The following is an 11,101-nucleotide window of genomic DNA, read 5'->3' on the forward strand; positions in this document are numbered from 1 at the left end:
GCGTCTTATTTGCTATATGTTAATTGTAGAGTACGACGTATAGGCATGGTGATGAGTATCTATACGTTGGTGTCAAACATGCCCGTGAGTCTCGTATTGTAATTGTTGTGAATCCGTTGTGATTTATTCATGCTTAGTGTGATGATTTTCATTATTATCTCCCTTGTCGGGATGTTATTGTTAAAGATATTGTCTCCCTTGTTAGGATGTTATTGTTTATGATATTGTCTCCCCTGCCGGGATGTTATTGTTTATGAAATTGTCTCCTTTGCCGGGATGTTGTTGTTATACACTTGTTCCCTCGCCGTGATTCTTTTATGATTGATGTTGATTTATAAATGGGAGCGGGTTGCACGCCTGCAACGAGATATGTGAAATGGGATCGGGTTGCATGCCTGCAACAAGATATATGAAATGGGAGCGGGTTGCATGCCTGCAACGAGATATATGAAATGGGAGCGGGTTGCATGCCTGCAACAAGATATATGAAATGGGAGCGGGTTGCACACCTTCAACAAGATATATGAAATGGGAGCGGGTGCAACAAGATATATGAAATGGGATCGGGTTGCACGCCTGCAACAAGAAAGAAATGAAAGTGAATACTGTGTTTGTTTTCCTTATTCTTGTTGGCAACTGAATTTTGGTTTCTTTATATCCCTCTTTGGTATTATATTGTTATCTGATACTCCCCACAACATGCTTTTCCCCTCCTATCTTTAACTATAAATATCTGCTTTTAATTTCTGTGGTATATGATTTGACTGCATAGGTTTATTTGGTCGTCTGGTCCTAGACTCGTCATTACTTCGCCGAGGTTAGGCTAGGCACTTACCAGCACATGGGGTCGGTTGTGCTGATACTACACTTTGCACTGTGTACAGATCCCGGTGCTGCAGCTTTTGGACCGCAATGAGGGTGCTGTCTTCAATCCATTTAGGCAATCCAAGGTAGTCCTGTAGGCGTCCGTAAGCCTTGGCATCTACTCCTAGCATTTCTTTTCTGTTTTTACTTATTTAGAGACAGATTCGTGTATTTCTATTCAGACTTTATTTGTAGTATTCATAGATGGTCCGTGACATTGTGACACCAAATTTTGGGTAGAGTTGTACTTAGATTTCCGCAGTTTGTATTAATTTAAATTATCACATTTTGTCTTCCGCACTGTTTTGTTATTATTATTCTGTTGTTTTTGTTATGTTGTTTGGAATTGCTAAGGGATTAAAAATGAAAATGGTTAAAAATTTGTAATGGTTGGCTTGCCTAGCTTTCACTAGTAGGCGCCATCATGACTCCTGAGTAATTAAAGGCTCACATTCACCTCCACAAACAGAACAAGTAAGTGAACGTCTTAAATAACAGTTTCAGGTATTTAAGAGAAAACCTTAGAGCATGATATCTAGGTGAGCAGAGAATATGTAGTACTGAATTTGGACCAAAATGTCAAAGACCTATTTAGTTTGCCTACTGATTTTAGACCTGTTGATTATGAGCAGTCACAGATACAGTTGCAGGATTTTTAATCGTTCTATTGGCTTGCCTAGGCGTATAATGGTGATGTCCTATGAGCATGGTATCTATTACTGATTAGGAATACAATAAAATAGTAAACAATTTTAAACGGAAAATTTGGGATCCTATAGGCATGCTTTCTAGCAATTTTATTTAGGGCAGCGTTGAAAACTTATTAAAGAAGCGGACATATTGGTTACTTAAATCGATTCAGAATAAACATGAATTAAACTGATTTTTTTAACTAAACTAGTTTTAAGTCCTATAGGCTTGATTTCTAATTAAACATAATGTGAAGCAAGAAGAATTCATTTGACCAAAGTGAAACCCTTATAGGCATGATTTCTATTAAAGCTGATTTTAACTCCTATAGGCATGGTATCTAGTTATTAAAAGCTGATTTAGATCCTATAGGCATGGCTTCTAATTGTGTGGAAGTAAAGCAAATAGAACTTATTTTAAACCAAAGCAGATCCTATAGGCATGTTATCTGACAAACACATTTGAATCAACATGGACCCTATAGGCATGGTATCTACCCAATTATACCCACAACATATAACTAGCCTCCCTTTTTACTAGTTACCCCACTGTTTGTTTACAATTATTTATTACAGACCAAGAATTCAATGAATTACATAAATAAAACAGAAATTAAGCTATAGGAAGCCTGAAGTAGGCCCAAAGTGATTTCCAAGCCTCCAGTAGTCTCAAATGCCAAAGTTCCATAGCCAATTTCATGTCTAGGTGTGTCAGAGTTCCCTAAGGACCTCAAGGATCCCGAGCAGTGCTCACACCTAAACCTTCTCCAAATAACAACCGCTTATTGTGTAGTGTGGAAGTGCCAGCCCTGATATGCCAGAGTTCAAAGAGATCTCAAGGGTCTCTAAAAAGTACACATACCAAAGGGGCATGACCTATTATTCTAAGAGTAAGTGAAAGTGCATAATGGCTTGAAAGAGTTTAAAAGAAAGGTCTTTAGGACTGAAAAGAACTTCTGAAAACCATTAGTGATAAAACAGTTTGAGGAAAGTATAAAGAAACAATTTTGCAATCAGAACACAAGTTATAGAACAAACAGTTTTAGGGAGTACTTTGGCAAGCAACCTTCACACAAGGGAAGAGAGATTGGGAACATAGAGAGTACACCTTAATGGATCACACAAACAAAAAAATACATAGAGTTTTTGAGAAGTTATATAAAACTAGTAGGTAGAATGCAACAAAGATCACATTAGAAACATGTTGAAGCTATCCTAGGGAGAGTAATTAACTTAGAAGGAGTGAGGTAGAACAAGAAAAGACTTAGATATACATTCTAGACAAGTATTAACAGGTGAAGGTATGCTAATTACACACAGGTAGAATCTAGGCATGCTAGATAAACAGTAGCCAGTCAAACAGGCGTAGTTTCATATGTAGACATATTAAACAATATAGCAAACAAACAAGTAAAGTGGAAACATACTAGTCATAGGTTTGAATAGGCAGTATTAACCATGCATGAGTAAGCAATAAACAGAGACAAGGATAGACTCAAACCATATGGGATAAAGCAGTAAGTAAACACATAGGTTTTGATTCTTAAAAATTAATCAGAAGCATACCTATTTAAAGAAAGAAAACACAAGATGTGATCAAGGTATTGTGCAATTCCCATCCTTGGCTTGCGGCCGACTAGAATAACAGGGATCAGAAGTAGCAAAGAGAGGAGAAAGAGCAGAGATAGAGCCTTTTAGATTGTAAGGTGATAGTTTCTGAACTATTGTTTGTGTACAACAGTTAAAATAAGAGGGAGTTTATATAGTAAACAACAGTTAAACAAAATAAGGTAAGAGATCAATTAAGTAGAAATTAGGGAAATTTAGGTAATCAATCACGTGTAAAATCAGTAAGTCTTCCCTTTAATCAAGGGATAATCAATCAACGGTAAAAGTAGGACAGATATTTTAAGGAAGGAAATCAAGTAAGGTAATTAGGGGTGAATGAACAAGGGTCCAATTAAGGAAATAGTTAGCAAAAATCAGTATATAACAAATAAGGCAAGAGGAAACTAATTAAGGCAAGAAGTTCAATCAAACCGAGTAGAGTAGTAAGAATCAAGGACTTTGTTAGGGAAAAGGGCTCAATTCAAACCGAAAATAAGAACTTCAGAATAATCAAGGGTTTAATTAAGGAGAAAATCACGTAAAAAGTCAGCAAATATCGCAGACAACTTAAATAAAGCAAGAAAAGAATAGTCATAATGAACATAGACATACAAAATCAGTAGAAAAGTTGAACCAAGAACTTAGTAGAGGCCTATTAGGATAAGAAAATCACGAGACATCTAAATGGCTAAAGAAAAATTACAAGAACCAAGGCAAGAACAAAGGCAGTACACAAGTAACTCAGAAACCAAACAAAAGAGTTTAAAAAATTAGGGCTTTTAGTGTAAACAAGTTGAAGTTAGAGCAAACCTAACGAAATTGGTTAAAACATATAGGAAACAGAAGATTAAACACCCAAATCAACAAATGTTTTGGAAAAAAGAAATTTCCGGAAACCCTAATTTAGAGAAAGATGAAAAATCATTCGAAAATCAGATGATTCTTATAAAAATCAAAAAGTTATTGTAAAACTCATACAAAATAGGTCCAAACCATCTCAGATATGTACAGATCTAAGAAGTTCAGAAGAAAGAAATTAGGGTTTCGAGAAGAACAATCACATAGATGAAGAAGCAAGCTTAGAAACCCCTAGATTCATGACGATATAGGGAGATCTTACTCAGAACCAAACCGAAACAGCTTGAAACAGGCGAGAAAGGGCCAGAAATGCTAGCGAACTGACCCTGGTCCCTCAGGACCTTAGAGATGGCAATACCAGCGTGAGGGAGGCCATTAGAGGCCTGGTGGTGGTGGGGAAACACCATGAAAGGCAGCAGATGACCGGCAATATGGGTAAATTAAGGTTAGGGTTTGAGAGATTTTGAGAGGAAATGGGTTTCAGGGCGGCGGTTTGTGGGAAATGAGAGGGTTTGGGGGGTCGTTTGGGACTAAGAAAGGAAGGGCCCAATTGTGGTTGTTGATCTCTATGATCAACGGCCGAGATTAAATGAGATTGGGGCTTGGTCGGGCATTTAGTTTTGGGTTGGGTAGGTTTAGGTTGAGATTGGGCTGGGTATTGGTTCAAAATTAAGGCCAAACTTGAAATGAAATAAGGCCAGATTTTAAATAGCCACTTTTAATAACTAAATAATTTATAAAAAATAATAAATGAGTACCAAAAATATCTTTGTGTACTAAAATGATTTTAAATAGTTATTTAATATTTAAAAATATAAAAGACAATTTTATGCATAAATAATGTAATTATACATTAGTACGGGCTATTATTGCAAAGATGTGCAATTTAGCTTAAAAATTATAAATATAATTATAAAAATGCACTAAAAATATTTAAGCACTATGTTGGCATTAATAATGACTTTAAATGGCTAAATCATCACAAAAGTAATTTGAAAGATTATTATTGGACATTTATATAATAAAAAGAGAAGAAATAAATTGATTTGGAGCTTTTAAGACTATAGAGAAAAATTATAAAAATACTTCTGCATTCTTATAACTGCATATGTTCTATTTTGAAAGTATATATGCGTGTTTAAAATATGTGAGGAAAAATTGGGTATCAGCAACTGCCCCTCTTTACCCGGGAAGGATGAAAGCGTTTTCTGGTAAAGAAATGATGGCCAATTTTGACTGAGGCCAGACTCCGGTCTTGAGTTGACTACATATCCTTCATTTTATAGGATTAAAGAGATGTGTAGTTCTGGATTCATTGGCGGAATACACCGATGAAGTCATTGCAAGAACGGACACGAGACGCAAGACCGGTTATGGTGAACGGTTAGGTTTGGGGTAATTTTAAAGAACTGGAGCGAGGTCGCTCCTGCTAGGATAGCGGTTGCTTGCTGGTCACCTGCAGATAAAGAGATGCTACATATGTATTTGTGCGGAAATTTAAACATGATGCAAATTTCCATTTGAACCATGAAAGTTGTCTTTGGACGGTTAAGGATGACGTCCTCGGACCATGATGTCCTGGGCCATATATTGTTTAGTGAGGAATTCGCAGGCCATGAAATGGTGTTCTTGGGCTATGAAGATGGTGCCTCCGAACCCTGACGCCTTTGAATAATGATATGCAAATTTGAGGGATCCTCAGGCTATGGCATGGTGTCTTCCGGCTATGAGGATGATGCCTTTTAGACTATGACACCTTTGGATAGATTGGCGATATTTCAGCCCATGAGATGCAATAATATGATGCTACCAAGACAAGTCTTAGTCTTGTGAAATTCAGGGCAGGGCTTAGCCCAATCGAAAAACAGATAGCACCAGAATAGAGCAATAATTATATAAGGAGGGTCAATGCTTAGTCCTGTACAAATATGGAGGCAAGGATTAACCTCATGCAAATATGGAGGCAGGGATTTGCCTCATGCAGGTATGGAGGTAGGGATTAGCCTCATGCGGATATGAAGGCATGATTAGCCTCATGCAGATATGGAGGCAAAGATTAGTCTTATGCAAACAGGGAGGCAAGGATTAGCCTCATGCAGATATGGAGGCAAGGAGTAGCCTCATACAACAGGGAGGCAAGGAATAACCTCATGCAGATATGGAGGAAAGGATTAGCCTCATGCAAATATGGAGGCAAGGATTAGCCTCATGCAGATATGGAGGCAAGGATTAGCCTCATGCAAATATGGAGGCAAGGATTAGCCTCACGCAGGTATGGAGGCAAGGATTAGCCTCACACAGGTATGGAGGCACGGATTAGCCTCATGGAAATATGGAGGCAATGATTAACCTCATGCAAATATGGAGGCAAGGATAAGCCTCATGCAGCTACAGAGGCAAAGATTAGCCTTATGCAGGTATGGAGGCAAGGATTAACCTCATGCAGATATGGAGGCAGGGATTAGCCTCATGCAAATATGGAGGCAAGGATTAGCCTCATACAGATATGGAGGCAGGGATTAGCCTCATACAAATATGGAGGTAAGGAGTAGCCTCATATAGATATGGAGGCAGGGATTGGCCTCATGCAAATAGGGAGGCAAGTATTAGCCTCATGCAAATATGCGGGATGGGGATTAGTCCCATGCAAAGAGCGAGTAGCAAATAAGAGTAGTATGTTTCTTAGCTAGAGATATATTCGGTGTCTGATGGCCTGTTTGATAGTGATTTTGCTTTGTGTATACATGTTTGCGAATGTTATCACTACGCCAAATGTGCCTGCGTTCAAAGAAAAATTGTGAGTTTTGTGAGGGGGAGGTTGGTTTGTGCTTCTTTCTGTTGGCTTTGCTTTGCTCCATTCTGGAGGCCTTTTTGAGTTTCCCTGGGTAACACCTGACTGTCATGGAAATAGAGTTTTCGAAAATATGCAATTATTGATAAAAATAGAGTCATTTTAGAAACATATTGATATATCAAGTGATTTTTAGATGAACTAGTGACTGTAACACATTTCAGAGACATTACAGCTTTCTTATGTTAGCATTTTGAGGGTCCTCCTCAAAATTCTGCCCTAGTTTGGTAGATGATCTTTCGGCTGTTTGCGGGTAATGAGCTATGTTGAACCTTCTTTGGAATTTTGAGAATCCTTCTCAAAATTCTGCCCTAGTTTCTTAATCGATTTCTAACCGTCTGACATCTGTTGGCATTGGCTGGACTTGCTCCGGAATTTTGAGGGTCCTCCTCAATATTCTGCCCCAGTTTCTAACTTTGGGGGGAAATGAAAATTTTATTATGATATGACTAAACCCATAGGGCTGCCTACGTACCCTTTTAAACGGGAATCAGGTCAAGCGTAGTTCAATTACATCAGATGAGTAAATGTAAATAGTCTAAGAATAGTATCTCTTGACTGCGTCTGTATTGATTGGTCTTGACCAAATTTCTCTATCCATTTCTACAAGTACGAGTGCTCCTCCTGTCAGCACCCTGTGAACCATGTAGGACCTTGCTAGTTGGGAGAGAATTTCCCTTTGGCTTCATCTTGGTGTGGGAAAATCTTCTACAGCACTAGCTGTCCTGGTGCAAATTGTGTTGGTTTGACCTTTTTGTTGAAAGCTCTAGACATTCTGTTCTGGTAAAGCTGACCGTGGCATACTGCATTCATCCTTTTTCCATCTATGATGGCCAATTATTCATAGCAGTTCCTTATCCATTCTACATCGCTGAGTTCAGCTTCCTGTATGATTCTTAAAGAAGGAATCTCTACCTCGGCTGGGATGACAGCCTCAGAACCATAAACTAGAATGTAAAGAGTTGCCTCGGTTGATGTGTGCACTGTGGTGCTATCCCAACAGAGCAAAAGGCAGCTTCTCGTGCCATTATTTGTGGTTTTCTACCATCTTCCTTAGTATCTTCTTGATGTTTTTGTTGGCGACTTCTACGTCTCCATTCATTTAAGTTCTATAGGTTGTGGAATTTTTATGCTTGATTTTGAAAGTTTCACTCATGGCTTTCATCAGATCACTGTTGAGGTTAGCAACGTTATCAGTAACAATGGACTCGGGAACTCTGAACCGGCAAATGATACAATCCTTGACAAAGTCTGTGACAACTTTCTTGGTTACAGCTTTGTAAGATGCAGCCTCTACCTATTTTGTGAAGTAATCAATGGCTACCAGAATAAACCTATGTCGTTTGAAGTAGTGGGCTCAATTGAACCAATGACATCCATTCCCCATGCGGCAAATGTCCAAGGTGAGCTTGTTGTGTTGAGCTTATTTGGCGACACTTTTATCATATCGGCATGCACTTGGCATTGGTAGCATTTTTGAACATACTGAATGCAGTCTGTCTCTATGGTCATCCAAAAGTAACCGACCCTGAGTATATTCTTGGCTAGGACAAAACCATTCATGTGCGGGCCACAGGTCCCAGCATGTACGTCCTCAAGCATTTTAGAAGCTTCTTTTGCATCTGTCACACCTCCTTTTTACTATCGCCGGAAGGGTATATTGGAGTTTTTTCAATTAAAATGACAATCGAAACGGGATTATTTTTATGTAAAAATTTAGAGTCGCCACTTGGGATAATTTATGGTGTCCCAAGTCACTGGTTAAATCCCGAATCGAGAAAAGATTGACTCTGTTTTACAGTCCGCCAACACAGAAATTCGGGTAAGGAATTCTATTAACCCGAGAGAAGGTGTTAGACATTCCCGTATTCCGTGGTTTTAGCACAGTCGCTCAACTGTTATTATTGGCCTATTTATTCGATTTTAAAATATCTTTGAAACCTATGTGCATTTTTATTCCTTTTAAACCACTCTTAATGATCCGATTGTTATACAACTAATTAATTGATTACACATTGCGAATCATGGCACAAGAATCATACCCACAATCTACAACATGTTTATTTTATTAACAAGATTAAATTGTGACCGGGTCACATTAATGTGCCCCCGGATTTTTAGAAATTAAGCATCACAACTACGTCACAGGAACCGTACCCGTAGCTATGACGGTTTATTTAATTAACGCACCTGAAGCAAACTACGAGAGCTCAAGGCATTTTTCTACATTAATTAAGATAATTGATATGAGGGCCACAGATTATGTGATTCAATTGTATGAATGACACACCTCACTTTTATTAAACGAAACGTATTCAACTAAAGCGAACTAAGGATGTTCATATTTAAAACTAATGAAATTAAGTGCCACAACCACGCTATGGGATCCGTACTCGCAGTTATGAAGATGAGTCTAATATGGTCTTTCAAATATACACGAGCAAATTTAGTCTTTTCAATTTTAAAAAACAGAACATTTTGGTATTTGTTAGCAGAAATCTTGTTAGTTAAGCTAATGGATTCTTCACGTCAAATATAGAACATTGCTGACTTTAATATACGCAGCAGAATCTAGGCCTCTCGATTCCCATCTATTGCTTTTTTTGTATACATTGCAAGTACTTGCTGTAGACCAGTTAGAGAGGATTACAAAATTCATTAGAATAGGATTAATATCGGCAAACATGCTTTGCAAAATACATAAAAAGCCAGAGATAAATCGATTCAGCCCGGAGACTCAACTGAAATCCAAATGTTTCGATTTTCCAATTACTCATGCTAAAAAACACCTTAACAGTGAAATAAAATGAAGAAGACAGAGGAGTACTGACCTTTCCAAACAGGACAAGAGAATACAAACAAAAAATGCACCATCAAAGGCAGAGCTCTGTATTTCAAAAAGCTTGACTTCACTTACACGACCGGAATCAGAACCTCAAACGAAAGCCGCCAGCAACCTCGAACAACGACCTTCGGCGCGAAACTCGCCGGAGAACTCGAACTAAACCCGAAAAACAAAATCGATAAACTCCATGACAAGGAGTAGCGATTTGGGGTTGAAGTTTGATTGGTTCGTTGGTGTTGAAGGAACTTTCTTGGTTGTGAAGTGAAGAAGAAGAAATAGAGATGAGGAGGGGTGCTGGGCGTTGGCTGGTGTAGCTCATTTCCGGCGAGTTCAATGGACAGAAATGAGGCACTAGATTGTGCGTGTCTGCTCTGTCGCTAAAGCTTAGGTCTGGATTGCTGGTGTGGTGAAGGCGGGTGACTGGAGGCAAGTCGTCTTTTGGTGGTGGGGGAAGCAACAACCATGGTTGTGGAGATTAGGTTGATCTGTCGCTGGAAGATGGAGTTTTTTTGGAGAGAAGGTAGTTAAGGTATGGTCAACGACGGAATTGGAGTGAGGGAGATGGTCGTGTGGTGATCAAGGGATTCCGGCGGTTGGATTTTTAGCGGAGATGAGGGGGTGGCGACGACTCTAAGGGTGTTAGGGTTTTTGGTTGAAGATGGAAAATCCAAGAGAGGCGTGACAGCTGAGGTCTTCTGCTCTTACCATGGACTATGTGTGCTTGGAAAAGAAGTAAAGATCTCTCTAGAAAATATCTCGTCCCCACAATATAAAAAAGAAAATCTCAATATAGTGGTGCAGTGAATTCCTTACTGCCTAGAGAAAAGTAATTTGTAAGTGAATAAAAAATGAAATGCATTACTAAAGTGGTGTCGAGGAAATTAGCGTGAGTGGTCCTATAAAATATTTTAGAAAGAAAGTTTGTTATCCACGATAAGATGGAATCTTAGCAATTTTAAAAGAATTTTTGTTAGTTCTTTCTTACCCAAAATGTTGAAATAAGATTAAACCAACTACTTTTATTTAAAAGAAGCTAAAATAGCACTACAACAAAACAACTACTAATATAATAAAATTTAAAAACATGTGACTATTTTTTTGTAATTTTCAATTTCACTAGTAAGATAAACTTAAAATTTGCTAGACAAAAAATGTTAATTACCTAAAAAAGTATTAAAATAAATAAATTAGCTATACTAAAGAAATCAGAATACTATTAAATAATTACTACTAATAACTAAGCTATGTAAAGAGTATTTTTTTGAAGCCTTGCTTTTTTTATCTTTTGAAGAACAAAATGTCAAGACTATTTTAGTATTTTTAGTTTTATAGAAAGTAAGATAAATTAAAAGTAACTAGATAAAATACTAATTAGCTAGAATAAAG

General features: G+C 37.9%; 1 long non-coding RNA gene across 1 annotated transcript; it reads right to left on the minus strand.

The window, feature by feature from the left end:
* Positions 1-634: 634 nt before the first annotated feature.
* LOC107779030 (uncharacterized) lies at positions 635-10,531 on the minus strand. Its single transcript, XR_001646517.2, has 3 exons — positions 9,702-10,531; positions 3,120-3,189; positions 635-2,362 (listed from the first exon to the last, which is right to left on the minus strand). It is a non-coding gene; the product is annotated as an uncharacterized LOC107779030 (long non-coding RNA).
* Between the last annotated feature and the right edge of the window lie 570 nt (positions 10,532-11,101).

Source organism: Nicotiana tabacum, chromosome 11 (assembly GCF_000715075.1).
Source record: "Nicotiana tabacum cultivar K326 chromosome 11, ASM71507v2, whole genome shotgun sequence".
Lineage (NCBI taxonomy): Eukaryota > Viridiplantae > Streptophyta > Magnoliopsida > Solanales > Solanaceae > Nicotiana > Nicotiana tabacum.